General features: G+C 41.8%; 1 long non-coding RNA gene across 1 annotated transcript in view; it reads right to left on the bottom strand.

The window, feature by feature from the left end:
* The window catches only part of LOC125978743 (uncharacterized), a 40,364-nt gene that overhangs the window by 9,463 nt on the left and 10,977 nt on the right, over positions 1-19,924 (bottom strand). Inside the window, exons 2-3 of the long non-coding RNA XR_007485132.2 lie at positions 10,869-10,932; positions 8,583-8,749 (exon numbers count right to left, since the gene is read on the bottom strand). This is a non-coding gene — a long non-coding RNA (uncharacterized lncRNA). The remainder of the gene's footprint in view (positions 1-8,582; positions 8,750-10,868; positions 10,933-19,924) is intronic.

Genomic DNA, 19,924 nt, shown 5'->3' with positions numbered 1-19,924 from the left:
TAGCATTGCAATTAAAATTATTGTAATCAAGCTAAGCTAGGCTAAATTTAAAATTTATGAATACATAAAGTAATAATGAAAAAAAATAAAATCCACCCCAATGTAAAAAACAAAAACTCTAAACTATTAGTACCGAAAATCAATACAAAGGTATTATAACCCTGCTGGGTGTCTTGTGGGAGGGGCTTAATTAATTAACAGATTAGCGGTGTGGGGCAGCTCAGAAGTCAAAACTAAAGCAACTAACAAGGGGGGTAAATCAGTGGTCTTGTCTTATACCTCCTCGCCTCTTGACTTGTGGCAAAATAAGCCCCCGGCCTCCACCTTGATGCCCCCACCTTGTAGAATGTAAAGGGTTGGATGCTCAATTGCTAAATTGGATCCTTTTGGAGCATTCCATTGAATGCATAAAGCTTTAAAATACAAGAAAGTACTTTTAATCAAAATAAGGTCTTGAGTTTTGAGTCCCCCCCCTCTTCCATTCACTCCTCCCATTGTCCATTCCAGGTTCTGCTTGCTGGAGATGGCCATTGTGAGCTTGTGAATGGAAGAATTTGGGAGTGTCTCTCCTTCCATTAATTAGGAGCGGGCGGGCGGGCGGGCGGCCTTTCCGCTCCCCTGCGAGTCGCCCTTCATTATTTCCTCGCATTCTTTTGCCGGAGTTAACCCCTGTTTCTCCGTGCTAACTTCAAAGACTGTTTGACAAAGATGTGGGCTGCGAGAAAGGATAGCTCTTATGTGTATGTTTCATTCAGTCCTCACTGTATTTTTATAAATAATAAATCCGGCGACATCAAGGTTCACTCTAACGCCATCTTGTAAATTTTGAAATAAAAATTTAGTTTTTTGCTATCATTGCTGCTCAATGTAGTTAAGAAGCACTTGTTTGAAAGTTTATAATTACTCTTACATCAATGCTAATTCCCATTAGCCCATTAATAACATTTTGTATTATATGATAGGATTATCCGACTTTCATTCCATTACAACTACTAAACAAAACATAGCAATGAAGATACAATTATTAAATTTTCTTTTCTTGTATGCTTTATTTGTAGGTTTGTGTTTTAAAGTAGCAGTTTGTAATTGCTGAAACATGAATGCTAATTTCTTTTAGCTTCTCTATGGCAATTCTCATGATATGTTAGCATTAAGCTCACAGCCTTTCTTTCAGTAAAACTTTATAGATTGGTTGAACGTTTATCTTTCGTTATATGCTGCTATGTGGCACAATTCGCACCGAGGGGGTCATACAAAATGAACGGAGGTCATCAACTCACTTGGACATGCTCTTTAAAGACGTAAAATAATCACTTTGCCTCTTTAGCTACACACACTTAAAGTTTGTCACAAAGCCTTAGCGTTAGCGCCGCTAACAACCCCCTCGCAACCTTCTTGTTGTCTACTTGGACACTTGGGGGGGGGCAGATGCACCGTTTGGGTTCGAGTGAGGTCTTTTCTTCCAACCCTTTTCCAAGCTGGTTTAAGGCTTGTAATTATCTTTTGCTGGGGGAGGCTGTAAATTGGATTAAAGCGAAGGGTCTCGCCTGAGTGGCTCGCCCACCCCGTGCCCCCAGCCCACCTACACCCCGCCCTGCCAACCTCCTCGCCGTCAACCCCCCCTCCCCCCTCCCTTCACCCGCCGCACAATCTCACCACTTGGTGGGCCACACGCTGATAAAGTGCGGAAAACCGGATTTGGATTCAGCCTCGGCATTCATGCCTCCCTGCCGGAAAAAATGGAATTTTCCGAAAGAAGAGGCCAGTATGCCTGCGGTATCTGTCCATGTGGTGCTTTCATCTGGCCTCACTCTTCCAGAAACGCCATTACCTACGTTATCAGCTGCATGCCGACTCAGGCTGACTGGACCTCCTCTCCACGCACACACTTGTGCAAACACACCAAAAGGCTCACAAGCACTCACACACGTAAACAGAACTGGCTTGAATTTTATTCATTATCAGATTTGTGGTATCAAAAATTACTGGTGGTAAGTGGTACTTGAAACAATTAAACTGTGCAGAATGTTGAATTAGCTTTAGGTTCTTTTTTTTTTTCTTCAATATATATTACAGTACAGAAGAAGCACATTTCAGTTTTTTGTTTTTAGATGTTTATCTTTTTTAATTTCAGTTCAATACATTTTAAATGGAATAATTAAGCACCATTTCATTGAATGTTTTAAATCTCTATTCTTAAATATTCACGGTACAATTTTTCAATTTCAATTTTGTGTTATACATTTACGTCAAATTTGAATTTTCCTATATTTAAGCGTAATATTAATATTCCAACTAGGCATCATTTTACATGCAGTAGGCTATAACAAACATTTTAGGAATAAACTCCAAATATAATAATATCAAGTCCGTGCACCAAACATGTCCAGGTCAAAGGTTAACGCCTCTCACTTTCATAGCATCGCCCTCATAGTTGTTTAAGTCTTTCCTCCAAGGTAATAGCAACACGGGTCGAGTGGTCCTCTATCGCTGCGATAATGACCTGAAACGTGGAGAGCGCTGACAGAGAGTCCATTGAGGAGCCTCCTCCCTCCCCATTCATGTAAAATGTCAACGCATTTTCCAACAGACACTTTTGGGAGGGGGGGGGTACTCAGCGGACCCTCAAGTGTTCATGAAGAAAATAACCTTTCGCTGAGACGCCACCCGCTTCTAATGATTTAACCAAATAGCTTTGACATTTTACAGGATGAGATTTGGGATTGGGGCGGGCATCAACAGACACTTTACTTATGCCTTCAAGCAAAAACGATGGCGTGAAAGGCCACACAGGGTGAAATGGAGTAACTTAGCCCACTTCTTTGGGTTTTACTTACAAGTGTGGAAGTGCGTTTTTTTTTCGTTTTTTTTCTCTCCCTTCCTCCCCTCGCTCAAGAAACTCAACTTATCTGCTCTTTTGATGTTTGGTTGCTCAGATAAATGGGAGGGAGTGATTTCTCCGCACAGCGGGAGCTCAGGGCTGGTACTACGATTGTTTGTCTAAGATATGGGCTGTTTTTACCGCTCCCCGCCACTAATTCATTTATTATTGCACACATGAAATATGCTCGGGGAGGAAAAATGTGGACTGTTTTCCTTTTCATTTAAAAGTGTTGAAATGTGGAATGGTGGCTGGTCATAGTAAAGTGAAGCTTTTTAAAGTAACTTTATTTTGAGAGCACTTTAACAATAATCAACCCACTAAATAAAATATTTTCCAATTATAAAATGCAATTTCTGGGGGGAAATTGCCTGTGAAAGATAAAGTATGGAATTATATTGAATGAGAGTAGAATAAAAGGGAATGCTTATCAAAAAGGAATAAGTTGGAAAACAAAATGGAGACTCCCAAAAAAATGCGACTCCACAGTCTTAGCTTCCAAATTAGTATATTTTTTTAAAAAAAAGTAAGTTGTGTTATTTCAAGGCACAAACTATTGTCATTCCTAAACGAGCAAATCCAATTTTGACTTTTGCTGTCAGAAAAGGAGGCCTCCGTTTTTACGAGACGGTAGTCAGCACCTCCTCACATCTTTAATTTCCTGTGTGGAGACAAAGATCAAACGGAGGACAAAGTGACACTCCTTAGAGGGAGAGCGGAGACCCCCCTAACGCCCCCCCACCTCACCCCAACTTCATTTCCCTTGACTTCCTCACCTCCCTTTAAAAACAAAAACTTATCAAAGCTATTTGTCTGCCGTTGATCCCGCGTTACTGATTAGCGATGGACTCGGGAACCATTTGTGTAATGGCAACTTGATTCTGTCATTGACTGATACGCCGTCACTCTCCGCCGTTTAATGTCCCGTGACGACAACCGCCGATCCGTCAGCCGCTGCGTAAGCCGCTTTTAATTTGGATTTTGACTTCCTCGGGTGTGTCTCCTCCTTCGCCGTTCGCCCTCGACGGTTCTCCTTCGCCATCAGAAATTAGAAATAAAAAAAAAAACTTTGATGGCCAATCTGCGGCATCCGCGTCAATCAAACATCTGTTCGGCATCGGGTCGTCCGCGGTTGACCTCGGCGTGACCTGAGCGATAAGCGGTGAGGCGGGGAAACGGGGGCGAGCCGTTTACGCTCGTCGAAGCCACCTTGGAGAAGGGCGAGCCCATCGCACATTAGCGCTGATTGTCCATTTCGGATTCCACGTACTCAATGTTTGATTTTCTCTTTTGCACACGAGGGGGTGGTGGGCGTATGGGGGAGGGGAGGGGAGGGGGGGGTGAGGGAGGTGAAATTTCTCCCTTCCAAATGGATTGCAATTTCCCCCCATTTAGCACCTGAGGGTAATTAGCTTGAGGAGAGTGCAGAGTGAGAAACACGTTCATGGAACATTAACTCTCGCACATTCTCCAGTTGCAGGGAATTAATAGGAAAGATTAAAGTTTAAAGAGAGCAAATGCCATTAGCTCGCAAACTCCTTCTTGGGGTGCTGCATCCCAGCAGCCATAATCCAACGGCACTTTTAAAGTGGCGCGAGAAAAAAAAAAAGATGGCCGTTTTCTTCAACTTTTACGTCTGACTTTTTGGGCGTCCTCTACGCTAACGGCCTGGCTGCTAAGCGCTAACGTGAAAGCATTAGCAACATTTGTTGTCTTTCTTTTTGCATCCTATTCTGAAATATAAATTTACAGAAACCTACACCTGATTTTTGTCCCGTGTGTTCGAGGAGCAGATATTTGACGGTTTATATTTAGCGTAACACCATTAGCGCATTTATCATGTTAGCATAAAGCTAGCTGATTTTTGTTGGATGAAATTCTGAACATTTTGTTTTCATAATCTTCATTCCAATAAGAGTGCACATATTTTTGGGTCAATTTTACAAATCTTTGACTTCTTATCGCCCCTTCTGGGAAGTTTTTTTTTCTTCTGAAGTAGCCATATGTGTATCTAATCATTTATTTCCATCATACATGTGGTATTCCTTGGCTCCTACTTTTTCTTCACTTATTGGCCCGTTTAGCCATTCATCCATCAATCTATCTACCTTAAGAGGATCGAGAAGGAGACGGCAATTGGCAATGAATTTTTAGAGGCCAGCCCACTCACAGATTCCATCACAGGCTGAAAAATTCTGAGGGCAAGGAAAAAAAAAAATGAAATTGAGACATGGTGGAATTTATTGCCCATAAAATTCCATTCTACTATCTGATTTGAAAAGTCCAGTCCTCCTAGCTTGAGAAAATCTATTTCCCCGCACATTTTAATACCCGGCGTAGCAGTCCTCATAATTCATTGGAGTGTGTTAGGCTCCCTTTTATTAGATCTGAAACAAATTTTGGTGGAGATCCTATAGGTCATTAAGCATGGAGTAATTTTATCCTTGTTTCCCTAATGATGCCATAATGGTGAGTGAATTTCTTAACTAAAGACCAAAGAACATTGTGAAGGTCAGCTTCATCTGCAGGCTCCTTCAAGCGCTTCTCGCAGAGATTGGAAAGCGCGCACATTTTTGGAGGAGTCATTAATAACCTTAAAGCCGAGAGCCTATTTGCGTTCTCGTTCTCCACCTTTTAATTCCCTCCTTTTTCTCACATCTTCTACTTTCTTGTCCTTACGCAGAAATGGTGTGTGTGTCTGTGTGTGTGCGGTTGGCATAAACGGCAGCGCAGTGACATACAGATCCCAGATGTGATGCCGCTATAATTTGAATTTTATGCCTTTGTTATCGCTTTAATCATTTTCTTTATTCGTTTTGTTCCAGTGGTCTGGGAGAGACACCTGATAGGCTAAAGCACCCAGGGAGCCATTTTTATTTGGAATGTGGTGCAAGGTCTAATTAGAATTTGAATTTTGCTGAGCCTTGAAATGGCTGGTACTTTATCCTGATCACTTTAGATATTGTTCCAAGTCAATCATTTGTCATTGCAAAGCATGCCGGGAAGGGCTCGCCTAATGAATCTGCGTGCTTGTTCGCCACTTTTTGCTGCCCTGGCGTTTTTTGTCCACTTAGGCGGCGCGATGCGCCGACGACGGTGCTTACATGTCCATGTAACGACGCCGCGTCCCTCGGAGCTCTGCCAATATCGCGCTCGTGTGCCCCCCCCTCGCCCCCCGCACGTATGGACTCACCCCTCCCCTGCCCCTTTCTTCTCCTCTTTGAGTGAGCAAAGTCATGAGGAACTTTGGATGCTTGTATGACACAAGCGATAAAGTTAATGGAGTCAAAGTAGTGTCAAATACTTGACGCAATTGCAAATTGAATTTGTATTATTAACGGCAACCAAGCTAAGATTTAAATGTCAAAAATTCAGGCCGAGCTCAAGGAAGATTTTTTAATATTTTTGACATTTTTGTCTTTTTTCTAGAGGGAGATATTAGTTTTTAACAAATTTTACTTTGGAAATTTGAAACACCCTTACTATTGAAGTGTAATAATTTCAAATGACAAAATGATTAACTTGCTATTAGTATTGGTGAAGTACTATCAAACAGTCCTAAAACAAGAAAAAAAAAAAAAAAAATTCTGCCATTTGTATTTTCATTTTGGTCTTGGAAGATATTTTGAGGTGTAAATTGTTTGTGAATCTTTGTACTTCCTGCATTTCATTGACTACATGAATAAAATCCATCAAAAGTTCTGTGGAACTTTTTGGGGAAACGTTTTTTTTTTTCCTTTAAATCTCCGCTGTCTGTTGTTGCGAATGTTCCTCGCGTTCGCGTGACAACCATCTGTCCTGTACGTGTCGCTATGTGAAGCGGACATGGTAATGTTGTTTTGTCACAGCCTATCTGGGAAAACGTGTGTCCCCATCGCTAGCCCCCCCCCCCCCCCCACCCCCCTTCACCGCCTCCCTCAGATGTATTTTATTACCAGGACGCCTTCCTGTGGAGAGATTGGAGCTGACAGGCGTTTAGGTTCAGAAATGTAGCAATAAATGGCATTCTCAGGGTGCTGATGTGCACTTAGTTGGGGCGATCTGACGAGCCAACGTGGGCAAATCGGTACAGCGGTGCCTAGATTTTAATTCCTGACGCATCTCAAAGCGGCGTTCCCCATGTAAATAGATGGAAATGCCATTAATCTGTTCCAGGCTCCTAAAATAACATCAACGATAATTTTTGTAATGTGTTTTTTTTTCAGTTTATGTTCTTATACAAGATATAACCACAGCGATATCGATGTTAGTTTAGTTAGCCTATGTGTTAGCATTATGCTAGCAGGCTTAGCAGAGTTATCTCGTAATTACGTTTAATTCTCTTTTTTCACCCCATGTTTGGGCTCAACTGGAAGTGGCAAAAAGTGTCAAGCACTTCTTTTTTTTCACTATCTCCTTCTTGTTGTTAAGTTTGCTGTGCGTTCAAGCGCTGGCTCTTAAAATTGCTCATAGTGATTTTGAAACTACGGAATGTTTGGATTTCAGAAAAGTACACCCGCCCAACCCAGATGAGCATGAGAGGGCAGAAGAAGACTTTTCCCTTTAATTGCCTTTAAATCTAATCGAAAGTGAAGCGCAAAAGTCAGGAAGGCTGGCTTTGAACTCCTTTGAAAATAAAATAAAATTCTTGTGACAAGATGATGGATCACCTGTAAGCCTACCTGACACTGAAATTAGGCTTTTTTAATGACACGCTGCCTCCTCCTAGATGTGAAATTCAAATTGGCTCCGCTGCTCTCCCTCCCTGTCGTCACCTGTCCCTTTGACTCGCGCGTACGCCAAAACGCAGGCACTTTGTCTTTGTCACTGGCAGCAGGACAATGTTTTTCACCGGCAAGCTTTTGTATTAACCAATCTCATATGGAACTGACGACATAGCTCATTGAGCAGCGCGTAGTTGTTACGGGAGACCCCCGCCCCCTTTCTCTCTCTCTCTCTCTGAGGAACCAGGTAGATTTCTTAACCCTCTCAGTTTAGGCCCACTTTGATATGGCCGTGACGATGAAAAACAATTGCTAATTGTTAGCCACAAAAAGGAAGAAAATGCTAAAATCTTGAATAAATGTTAGATTTAGCTTTGTCATATTAGCATTTTTAAATTTGTCATTGCAGTTCTCTTATTTTAATGGGAAAAAATTTGTCGGTCGTGACAATAGAAATCTTATTTTTATTTATTTAAACATGCACTCACTGATGCAATAGGCGATAAAACTTTAACGCTCCAACAAGATTTGAACTACGGCTAACCAATTAATCTAACTGAAATTAAATACTAATGATTGCTTGTTGTTTGTTAAAATAAATACAATGGAAAAGGAGGTTGAAAAAAATTCACCGCATATTAACTCGCATTATTAATGATTCAGATTAAATTTCCAAAATCGTTCAAACCTATTTTAAACATATAAAAACACACTTTCAAAATATTATGTGTAAACTGTCACATAAAATATACACAAATTAAGCAGCGTATTTTTAACGACCGAAATATGTTGATCACTTACTTATAATTTTATCTAACAAAAACCTGCTAGCTAAATGCTACATATAATGCGAGAAACCATAGAGAGGCTAATGAAAATGAGCATAAATCTTAATAACAATAATAAACCACCAAAGTGTGGCTACTATGACACACACGGAGCAGCAACACACACAATGTTTCGGCATCAGATTGAACACAATCCACCTGCCACTTTACCTGCCACCGCAGATGACGTCACCTGTAATCAGGTGTGGCATCTCTCACGCAGACCCGCATCATCTGCTGCCCCCTCCTCTTCCTCCTTCCGCTCACAGCGTGATGCTCAGCCTGAACAGCGGTCCTCGGTAATCCATCTCGACGGCTGAAGGGAAAGGCTTGGCCGGCTGCGGGATGCGGGGCAGAAGGAGGCAAATGAAAAATCAATGTTACTGTGACACATTAACTTATCCCCCAATTTCATAAGCGGCATTAGGTGTCAGGAAGAATCTGTAGTGTCGGGAGGCGCTATTGGCTTTTTGCGAGCCACTTTCGGCTCGCGGCTTGTGTGAGAAAGCGACTGGAAGAGTTGGCTTAAAGCGCAATCGTACTCAAAGGTTGTCTGCATCAGTCGAGGGCTTCTTCTTGTTTCGTTTTTTTTTCTCCATCAGCATCATATATACTTGCTAACAATTTTCAAGAAAGACTTTTTTTCTTTTGCCGACACTCCAATCTAGTAAATCTTTTTTGTTGTTTTTCCTCAGGCGTGGTGGTTTCCGGCAAATCAAATTAGAGACACAAGATGGGACCAGAGTCGTTGATCTTTTTTTTTATAGTCTTATAATAATAGTATACTAATATAATACAATTACATCCAAATACAAAAACTACCAGAGTAGTCAAGTAATAGGGAGCGAAAAAGACAACCCTCACCGGGAGAGCCTGCCTAATCAGTACCCCCTCTCAACTGTTAAATGTATTTAAACACTAAATTAACAACCCATAAAGGGCCTTTGGTACGCTACATTCAAATTAGAGCCACTTCTTATTTACTGCCACAGAACTGCAAAAGTGACACTTTGCCTGATCACATTAAGAAAAGCAATGGAGTGACCTTGGCATAATGGAGGTGGATGACATATGAGCGTCTGGAGCCTCCTCGTCCTCAAAAACACACACATTCCCAGCATCCTCAGCCAGCGGGAGGGGGAATATGGAGACGAAGGAATGACGGAAAGCACATCATTAAATCATCAGCTAATGGTGTTAGCATCACTCGGGCTACGAATGGCGGAGCGAAGCGGCCAGATTTATGGCGATGACTTCCCGGTGTTGGAAAACAGAGGAAAGGGAGAAAGACTGGAGGTCCTTTCTTTTGAACAAAAAAAGTGCCGCCGGCGTCGCCGTGGCTGTTTTTGAAGCGGCAGTTGATTGTTCGCACATTTTAATGCTTTAATTACACCTCAACATCTGTGCGCAGTGATTTAAGTTTATGGATGTGGGAGCTCTTAATTATGAAGCAAAATCCATAAAGTCATTTCTGATGGCGGATGCAGACAATTAAATTTATTTAAGATTTTCCGCCGAGGCTGTCTGGAAATGACCCTCAATGCCACGCGCCACATGCGACGTGTCCTATAATGGACGATCAGCGCGAACAGACGGCATCAATCACGAGCTATCATCTCAAAGTGAGGAACCGCGTCTGCTGTTCGGCATCTATTGCGCATCGCAAATGATTTTTGGAAAACACAAGAGGAGACACTGCTCACTTTGGATTTAAATTTGTTCCGTGACCAACCTCACTTCATAATGAATCAATTTTCCCAATTGGAATGTCAGTTATTAGTCCCAGCAGTTCAACAAACATCAGATTTTTTTGTGGGTCACGTTTTTAAGGACAAAAGAATCCACATGCCTGTTGTTGTCGGGCTCGCGTTGCAATCGTCACGTGACGAGAAATGGGTAAGCTGTGACAAACAGCAGAAATTTGAGGGATAAAATTTATTTTTTTGTTAACAGTAATTCATTGGACAACAAAAATAACCAAAATCAGACGCCCAAATTTGCAAGGCCAAAAAAGCCAAAATTCCCGTTTGTACGATTTGAAAAAAACTGACTTGAACACGTCCTGATGACATAAAAGGACATAGAAGGTAAGACTATGATAATATTTCTAACTTTACCATGACATGGAAATTTAGAACCACCAAAATCAGAGACAAAATTCCAATCTACCCCTGCATGACCTTCCATGAAAACTTTCCAACGTCGTAACAAAGCAAATCCGACGCGGCTTCTCCCATTTGGAAACTTTCTTCCAATGAGCGCCGTACAGATAAACAGATCACATATGTGCATGCACCCCCAATCAAGCACAAACTATTTGAAAAGCCCATTTACTGTGCAAAATGTGCTAGTTTTCTTCAGTGGTGTGAAACTCAACAGCCTTTCCCTCGGCAAAGACAAGGACAGTGGAGTGTGACAAGCATTAAGACACCATGTGTGCCGTACATACACACTTACCAGCTTAATGTGCGGGTGTCCATCAAGATGACTCCTTACTTGAGGACCGCAGACGACGCGGCAGCTAAAATGAAAGACCAGCAACGGGCGTAAGAAAAAAAAAAAAAAAAGAATAAAAAGCCCTGCAGGATATTTGTCAGATGAGATCCATTTGTTGTCGGCTGGTCACTGACAAGCTTCCGTGTCAGCGCCGCTGATGTGCCTCCTCAGTCAAGTCGGCCTCACATTGTTTGGCAAATTGACTCATAAGTGCGGTTCGCTAAAAGGAACATAACGCAGCACATTTTTCTCTCTTTTTTTCTTTGTGTCCCTGACAATCTTTTCAGTCCGTCTTTCCAGCTGGCTGATTTAAAAAAAAATAAAAAAAGGGAGAAATTAACTGCCTTGAGTGTTTTTTTTGTTTTAAAACGGCGGGCATTATTGATGACATCATTATTATGTGTAAAACCTCGGAGTGAATAATAAGCCATGATCTGTCATTTATCCTGTTATTGGCACTGCAAGTTGTAAAGGTTAGGTAATTTATTCTAATGTTGAATGTGTCGCCGACATGGTCTACGTTTAAAGGCGCGATTGTTTCATTTTGCCCCGCGGAAAAGTGCTTGTCACGAACAATCCGCAAAGCTTTTATTTAATCGTCTTTTCTGCTTTTTGTGCCGGAGCCCGTAATTGATTATTGTAATATTTTTAAACAAAGTGAATACTGCTGAGCCATTTTATATATGCTGAAGAGACTGAATGAAAATAAATATGCAATATCTGCGGCCATATATGTCCTTACGTACACCCCCCCCCATGCCCCCCCTCGTTTTTCCGACCATTCCAAACTATGAAAAATAGTCCGCCAGTCAAGAAGCAACATGGCACAGGCCTCACATACAAAGACATTTCTGTACAGCATATTCCCCAAAGATGAATAGCTGTTTGGTGGTATGCTCGTGCAGAACAATGAGAAGGATTTCAGGAAAATGGGCTTTGGGGTGGCATTGCGCGCATACATTCTTGAGGGGGGGGGCGGGGGGAATGAGTGGTGGTGGTGGGGGGCTCAGCACGCTTGAGCGCATTTAAATTTACACAAACTCTCCAGGAATGACAGTGATAAATGTTACACTCTATTCTACAATATGTTTAATGCATAGGTCTGAGGAGTTAAGTTTTCTCCCCCTTTTGCTACGAGGCTGCCGCTGTAGTTACCACTATATGTTACATCGCATTCCCTTCCATTAAAATGCCAAGTGGCAAGAGTGGAGACAGGAGGAGGATATGACACGGAATTTGTTTACCTGTCACCTCCTGCCATCCTTCATTTTTTTTTTTTTTTAAAAAACCTTCCCCCCCTTTGTCATGTTGGGTGTAGTGGTGAAGGTTGTTGGCTTGTAAAATACGCTAGTGGAAGAAAAGAAGTTACAGGGACTGAGACACAACTTCGTCAAGCAAAGTCTTATGAATAGCATTTCGTTAATATAAAAAAATATATTTACAAACTGTACTTCTTTGCTTTGTGTGACTTTTATATTAAAAGTGACAGCTTGAAGCAAGCACACTTGACCTCTAATTTGGAGAACTGTACAAGAGAGAAAATAGAGGCCATGCTAAAAAAAAAGTGAGTTTCCATAAGGAGTTACAATGGCCTCTTTGTCCGATTCCAAACAGTACGACGATGCCCCCGCCCCTCCCCCTCTGGCTGTTTTTAGTGACGCTCGGGAATCAACATCTCTCCTTATCGCAAAGGCAAAGTCAGCTATGACCACACTCAAGCGGACCAGAGGCGGTCACACATGTGCAAAATGTGCTTGGATTCCCTCTGTCGCTTTCACACACACACCCAGAAAAAAAAAAAAAGAGCGCCACCGGTGTGGATTGTAGCGAGTGCACCTTGGAGAAGTCGGAGGAGGACGCACAAGTGAGCGTGCACAAGGGCAACACTGCAAGCGCAGATAAGATACAACGTGCAGGGTTGATCTCTTTTCGAGATAAGTGTTTTGACTCCCAAAGACGCGGTAATACCCCAGTGGGTGTTGGCAAAATGTACTCTATAGAAACTGTACATGTCAGTGAAGCAGTTAGAGATTAGAGATTAACCACAATATTAATATTCTGTATGATTTACTCCTGTTTTTAGTATACAGACGTGCATCAAGATAAGAGGGACCAGAGTTTTTACGGAAATTTTAAGATATAAATATGGTCACAGTCAACTCAACGCAACTCGCAGCAATTCCCATCAAACTAATCTTAAAATTTGACATTGTGTAATTAAAACAACCGCATATATACTATGTGTTTATAAAAATAGCATAGACAGGCTAATGAATAGCATTTTTAACAAATTGATATTTGAACATAAATTGTGCAGCAACACATGTAGACAGACGATGGAAATTTTCCAATAAATATAGTATATAGGGATGAATTAATTTCATTTAATCTTATGCATTTAACTGATGTGAGAAATGATTGGCCTGCCCGTATATTTCAAGTTTCTGTCCTCCCCATGACAAGCCGGTCAATCCCTGTAGGAATGGCGGGCTGGTGCTTTAGCTTTATGGCCCGTGCATCAAGCTTGAGCCAAGCAGAGCTCCGTGTGTACCGCAGCAGAGCCACTGTAAAGCCTGTAATATGTAAACAAACAAGCCCAAACTTTTTTTTTTTGTGTGTTTGTGATTTACAAGGCGAGCAGGTGGACTTGGCTGGAGGATCCTTCACCACCTCCAAACAGGCCCCAGCCAGCCAGCTAGCCAGCCAGCCAGCAATTCCGGCCGCAGACAGCTTGAGCACTTTCGATTTTATACCTCAGCAATTTTTATAGCGTCTTTAGCCGTGCACGCGCAGACCTCACTATATCCTCTGGAAGCAGAGCGCCCCGCGTGAGGCGTTCATAAGGAGGTAAATAACAACGGCAGCGAAAACAAGCCTTGATGAAGGATGCTAAGAAGCCATGAGGTCGCGTGACTGCGACTGGCGCCCAGATTGGCTCGAGGTGGGCAGGGGGGCGATGAGGGGGGTCTCGCCGGCACAGATTGAATTGGCTGATGGGACGCCTCTCGCCTCAGATTAAGCAAGGTAGAGTAGCCAAGCCTCCGAGGGTTTTAGCATCTGTGCGGGCTTGCTGTAACTGATACTGGGAAGTTATAATTAAAGGTTCCGAGTGAGAGAACCCCGCTCGATGCAGCGCATGCTTTCCATCTTCCGCGGCAGGATAACAGGGAGGGGAGCTACTGGGGAAGCCGGCATGGCTAGAAAAACATTTACAGACAATGTTTTTGTTGACTCTCATCTGAATAGCGTTGGCGCTCATCTAATATTTAGCTTTTTTCACGAAATGCACGCATAAAGCCGATCGTGACCAACGAGCGTAGAAATTGACCACCGCGCGACCTTGACACGGCTGACACCACGTCGACACGGCGTACGCTCGTTACCGCCTGCACGGCTGACGGGAAGACGCGGGGAGGCGGGATTGAGTTGAGGGTGTTTTTACGTCGGCCAGCTTTGGGCAGTTGAGTTTAATTTGGGATTTACAAGTGACATCGCGCCCCCGTGGCCGTCTTCCTTGCCGGGGCCCGGGTTTATGGAGTGAGACAGTGGGGTCTTTTTCCTTGTGATTAGTAGGCCTGCGAGCGGCCATGCGCTAAGTATTATAGCCCACAGCATTATGTATCAGAGTTAAAAGACCACCCTCTCGACCCCCCCCACTTCATCACCGCAGACCCCTCTCCATCAAGCAACCATCACACCCCCGCCCCTCGGTCACACCTTCGGAAGGTCAAGCCTCTCAGACGGGTGGATGGCTAATGAAGACGTGTGACGCCAGGAGAAAATTTACAATTCAAAAAAAAGTACGAAAAACGGGAAGAAAAACACAATTTGGAAAGGAGAGGAAAAGCAACTCTTAGTTCACCGCCACGTGATGACCTTGCTGGCTTATCTGGAGCCGAGGGTGTTTGGCTTAAGCCGCGGCATTAATACACTGATAGCCTACGGAATAGCCAAGCATAAAATGAATGTGAAAGGATGAAGAAACAACAAGAAAAGCCAGGAAGAAAGAGGATGCAAGTAGTTAGGCCTCCAACGCAACAGAGCAGAAATATAGAACAAGCAGAAGCATTACAGGGAGCCCCCTCATTGATAGGACTGTGATCCCCCCCTCATGTGCTTTTGTTAACACAAATCACAGGAATAAGTTTCCGAAAGTTCTGCATTGAAAAAGTGATGGCAAATGAAACACATCCGCAAACAAATCAAAATTAATACACTAATTGAATTACAACATACACATCGAGTTCTTTTGTAACACCAGCGTTTACTAAAGCGCTATCCCTTTATTTTATTGATTAAAAAAAAAAAAAAAAAAGAGTCCCCGAGGCACTAAAATGTAGAGCCAATGATTAATGTCCCTCTCAGAAAAAGAAATTATATGGAATAAATTAAACTACTGCAGCAGCAAATTGAAAAATAAGAATGTAAATGAGCTTTGAATACTTAATATCGTGGAGAAAAATAGGCAATGAGGCCCTAAAATGATGAGGGATTAGCACAGAAACATGACATTAGCTCTAATGGCAACGAGTAGATTTGCGCCGCTGTCACAATTTAACTGTCGCATCTGATTTTCTGGCAGGTAAATGAAAAATGGGAGAACGTGGGTGGCGGTCCAAACGCTTTGAAAATACTGTACGCTTGCGACTATCTTAAGCGGGCTACACACGTACGGCTAATCGGAGCAATTTTCGAGCATTATCCCTCACTTGTTATTAAATTCGGCAAAGGCTTGATTAGCCTGTGATGCGGTAAGAGTAAAAGGTCAGCCTGATGATTGTAAATGTTAATTCTTTTTAACATTTACAATGTTAAAACATCGTGTGTAGTCAACAACAATGATTCCGTGATTGTGGCGTAAAGCGGTAAGCTAGCCAATTAAGCTAGTTTGCTAGAGGAGCAACTGATTGTGTTACAAGTTATTCAACACAGTAAAAAAAGGATAAGAATTGGAACCACAACATTGTAAGCTGACAAGCTAGCAGTTAGCATAATATTTCATTCTAGTGTAAATTCATATCACGCTCAAGCGATTAACACAGACTGGCTAACGATTAGCAGGTTAGCTGTTAGCCGCCCACCTGAGTCAACTTTATACTCTCATTCAATGACTCCCATGTTACTCTGGAGTTTAATATTTATTCCATATTTAGAAAAAAATACTTTGCTTAAAAATGATAATCTTCAATGTAGCAACACTGTGTGCCGCCAGTTGATTATTATCTCTGAGGGGAAAAGTTGAAACTAATGAAAGTTTGCTGAGCGGCCCTGAATGAACAGACTGTTGGATCTTTTGAGGTTCCTCCACATTTGGCTGATTTCCAAAGAAATATATTTGTATGCGTATAGCGGCGACATTGAGTAGGCTGTAGGGGAAGAGGAAATGGTCTCCTTGAAGGCAATCTGCTCATTAAGATAATGTGTTAGTTCCAATTAAACTAACATTAAAATGGTCGCCATAAAGAGCTGGACTCAGCGTTTTTCTTAACTTGCTCTTTTAATTACATCGTTCCTCTCCTGTCATTAAGGATATTAAAAATTCATTAACACGAATAGTCCTGCATGGCGGCAACAAATCAGGCAGAATTTCATCTCGTGTTGTCAAAGGATTATAACCGTTAGTGATTTCATGCGAAAGGAATTAAGGACACCCCCCCACCCCTAAAAGCGATGTTTTAGGACACGCGTGTCAACAGGTTACTGCCAACTGTCAGGTTGTAAAAACCTCCCATTTATTTGAAAGGTGTTTTAATAACAGTCCTAATGGGGGAAAAAAAGATGGAGACATTTAAATGAGGAATGACTTTTGGCAACAGCAGGCTTTATGTGTTGTATTTATCCATTTATTAATTGCACATTTATTTGCCGCGGCATCGAGCGTCCCCGCGCTAATGTGATTCCATTGGCGGCTGTTATGTTTTCCGTCAGTTATATTTCTGCCTTCTAATTTGTTTTCATCAAATGTGTTTACGGCTAGCCGAAACAGCATCGCTATCGAAGCGTGCTGGGGGCTGCTGCAGGAAATGAACGTGGCCCATGAATAACGTCAGCTACTTTAGCCAAGAGTGAAGAAAAGAAGAAACCGGAATGTGTTTAGGGGGGGGGGGGGTGACACCTGCAAAATCTTCCCGGTGCTCAGTCGGGCTGTCCAACAAACATGGCAAAACGAGGAAGATTAATCAGATTAAAACAAACATACACACGCGCGGGAAATGCAGCAGGTGTTAATGTGCAAATAATTACAGCTTTGGCATGAATATAAGAAAATAATTACATCCAAAATGTAAAACAACAGCTTTGAAATGTTTTGTTGGCACAGAAATGTCTGCATGTGTGTGTCCCGTATATTTCCCTGGTGGTAAATGTGATCACCTTTATGCAAATCTTAGTTGATATTAGGAAAATGATGCAGAGCTACATGAGGGAATTATTTTACATATTCTTGTCAGGCAAGTCATATGTGGATTTTGAGTAGCTGCAGACAGTTTCTTTTTCTCTCTATTAATCGGCGCAATAGCTTGAATACGTGAGATGAAAATTACGACGGAGACCGTATGAATTATGCGGCTATCATTTTTTATCTTTCTTCCCCCTTACCAAAATGCTGAGTCATTTATTCGAACCTCCAGCAGGCTTTGTTCTATTTTCTTTTTAAAATAAACATTTTTTTAAATGTTTTAGAATTTACACGGCATATTTATTTATCAATTTAAACACACTAAACATAAAATAAATAAATAAGCATCTTTGATATAACAATATAGTTTAGCTTTGAGTCTACTACTAAAAGGCTAACGCTAACGGTAGTAATGATTTGCTTCTATTTGGCTGCATCGATATTTGAATTTTTTTTAAAAACATTTTGGTTTTATGTTCCAAAAGTACTCCAAATCTCAAAAATACAAAAACTAATCAAAACTAAATCTTTCATATTTAAAAAAAATATTAAAATATACCTATATTAAAAGCTAATTAAAACTAACTGAATTTAAAAAAAAAAGTTAAAACAAAATAAATAGAAAAATAAATAAAATAAAAATAAAAGAAATAAAAAGCAGTTTCGAACACCACTTAGGTGCTAAAAAAAGCTCAACAATGCAAACAGAAGTGTGACCAGTGTGTTAACCCTCCACCACATGTACACACTCACATACTGAAAAAAAAAAAAACAACAACATCAAGTGACTACATTATTAATAATCCATTAGGAGCCGTTGTACGCTGTAACAGTAGCATGCGGGCGGGCAAGCCACCGCTGTATCGTAGCGCGCTGAAATATTCATAAGCTCCTAATTAATTGGCATCAGAGGGGTGCCTTGTTTTGTTTCTCAAGTGGTGTTAAGTCATCTGAAGATTAAGACTGAAATATTCACAACTGCGGGTGGGGGGGGGTGGGGGGGGCGAGGGTTGCTTCATATATTAAACATCGGCGGAAACACTTATCCTCATTCAAGTGTAATTCTGATGTGGTGAAATGTGTTTCCAAACGATAGTTGAATATATGTTGGAATGTTCTGAACCTACTTAGCAAACTCCAGCTCGTGCACCCCAGTTTGAAAACCACTTCTCATTAGTTCCCGGGTTAATCTGTATCATCGAGCAACCAAGCCCAAACCGGTTTTCTCATTGATTTAACTTAAAAAAAAAAAAATCTGATTATGAGGAACTATCAGCACTGCCCCCTTCACTTCTCACTCATTCTAATCATGCTCGTATATTTCAGCCCGCCCTCCTCTTCTTCAGCAGAATATGCTATTGATTACTAGCACGTGTGTGTTTGTTTGTGTGCAGATGTGTGTGTGTAAGGACGGGCAACCCTGAGCCGTTGTTTTCCGTGGCCTCTCATCGGCTTGGGTCCTGGGAGCCATATCCCAGATGTGTTGGAGATCCATCAAGCCTGACATGTCTATTGTGGCGGCCCGTCTTCCCAGGCACTGACCAATGCGTGTTAAGATGAGCAGCCACGTTCATTAACAAAGTATCTTTCCCCATTGAAAGAAATGGAAATGCCATTAATTGGTTCCTGCCTCCTGCTATGTGGTTATATAGAAAGTCACACTTGGTGGCGAAATCCTCTCCATGCGCCGACTATCAGAGACAATCAAGGGACTAAAGCACTCCAAAACCAAACAAACAGGTCTCGGCGTTCCAGGGAGAAACGGATGTCTGTTTGAATGATTGCCGCTGTGACAGCCCGGCTATGATAGAATAACACATTGTGTTGAACAAATAGGCCCTTGAGTGCTGCCGGCTCCCAGGGGTCTGTTTATAGCCCCGAGGCTGCGGCTTTTGCAGCGATGGGCCGCCTGCTGCATGGATATACGCTAACAACAACATGCTAATGCTCCCCGCGTGTCGAACTGTATGTCTGTGCCACACAAAGACACGTAACGACCGACTGACGACTTCAATGTTTTTATGAGAAATTACATTTGAAATCACAATAAGGAAATTGTTTCGCCTCCGGGGCTCCTTTGACAGAAGCAAACATAAAAATCCCAATTACTACTTTCCTATTAGCCGTTTTATTCTATTTTAGCTTCAGTAAGACATGTTTTTTAAGCTTGAAATCCAGTTTAATATCAAATATAATAAAATAATATAAACTATTGTCAAGTTTAGTATAAAAATGTCATAAAAAAATAAAATACATGAAAATAAAAACATTAAAAAAAAAATAGTTGACCTAATTATGTAAAACCAATGTGACAATTGGATTTAGCACATAAAGAATATTCTCAATTAGTTTAAAAACAATAAATTTGTCTTTGGGCCAACAGAGAAGGCCTTGACTGCACTCCACTGGTAAAAGCGCATATATCCACCATCAACTCTGTAATGCCAAACAACATCATCGACAGCCTTGTGGGAGTGAATGAAAAACTGAACTCTTGTGCGTTACCTTGTCGCAGCAGTGTGTTAGGAAACTCTCCAGCGGGGCTTCACTGGAGCTCAGCGATGCTCACCGGCGCCTTAAGAGACACGCCGCTGCTTTTTCTGACGCTCCGAGCCCACTC

The sequence above is a fragment of the Syngnathus scovelli genome, chromosome 12 (genome assembly GCF_024217435.2).
Source record: "Syngnathus scovelli strain Florida chromosome 12, RoL_Ssco_1.2, whole genome shotgun sequence".
Classification (NCBI taxonomy): Eukaryota; Metazoa; Chordata; class Actinopteri; order Syngnathiformes; family Syngnathidae; genus Syngnathus; species Syngnathus scovelli.
Note: the sequence above shows the minus strand (reverse complement) of the source record. Positions and strands in the feature narration are given on the sequence as shown.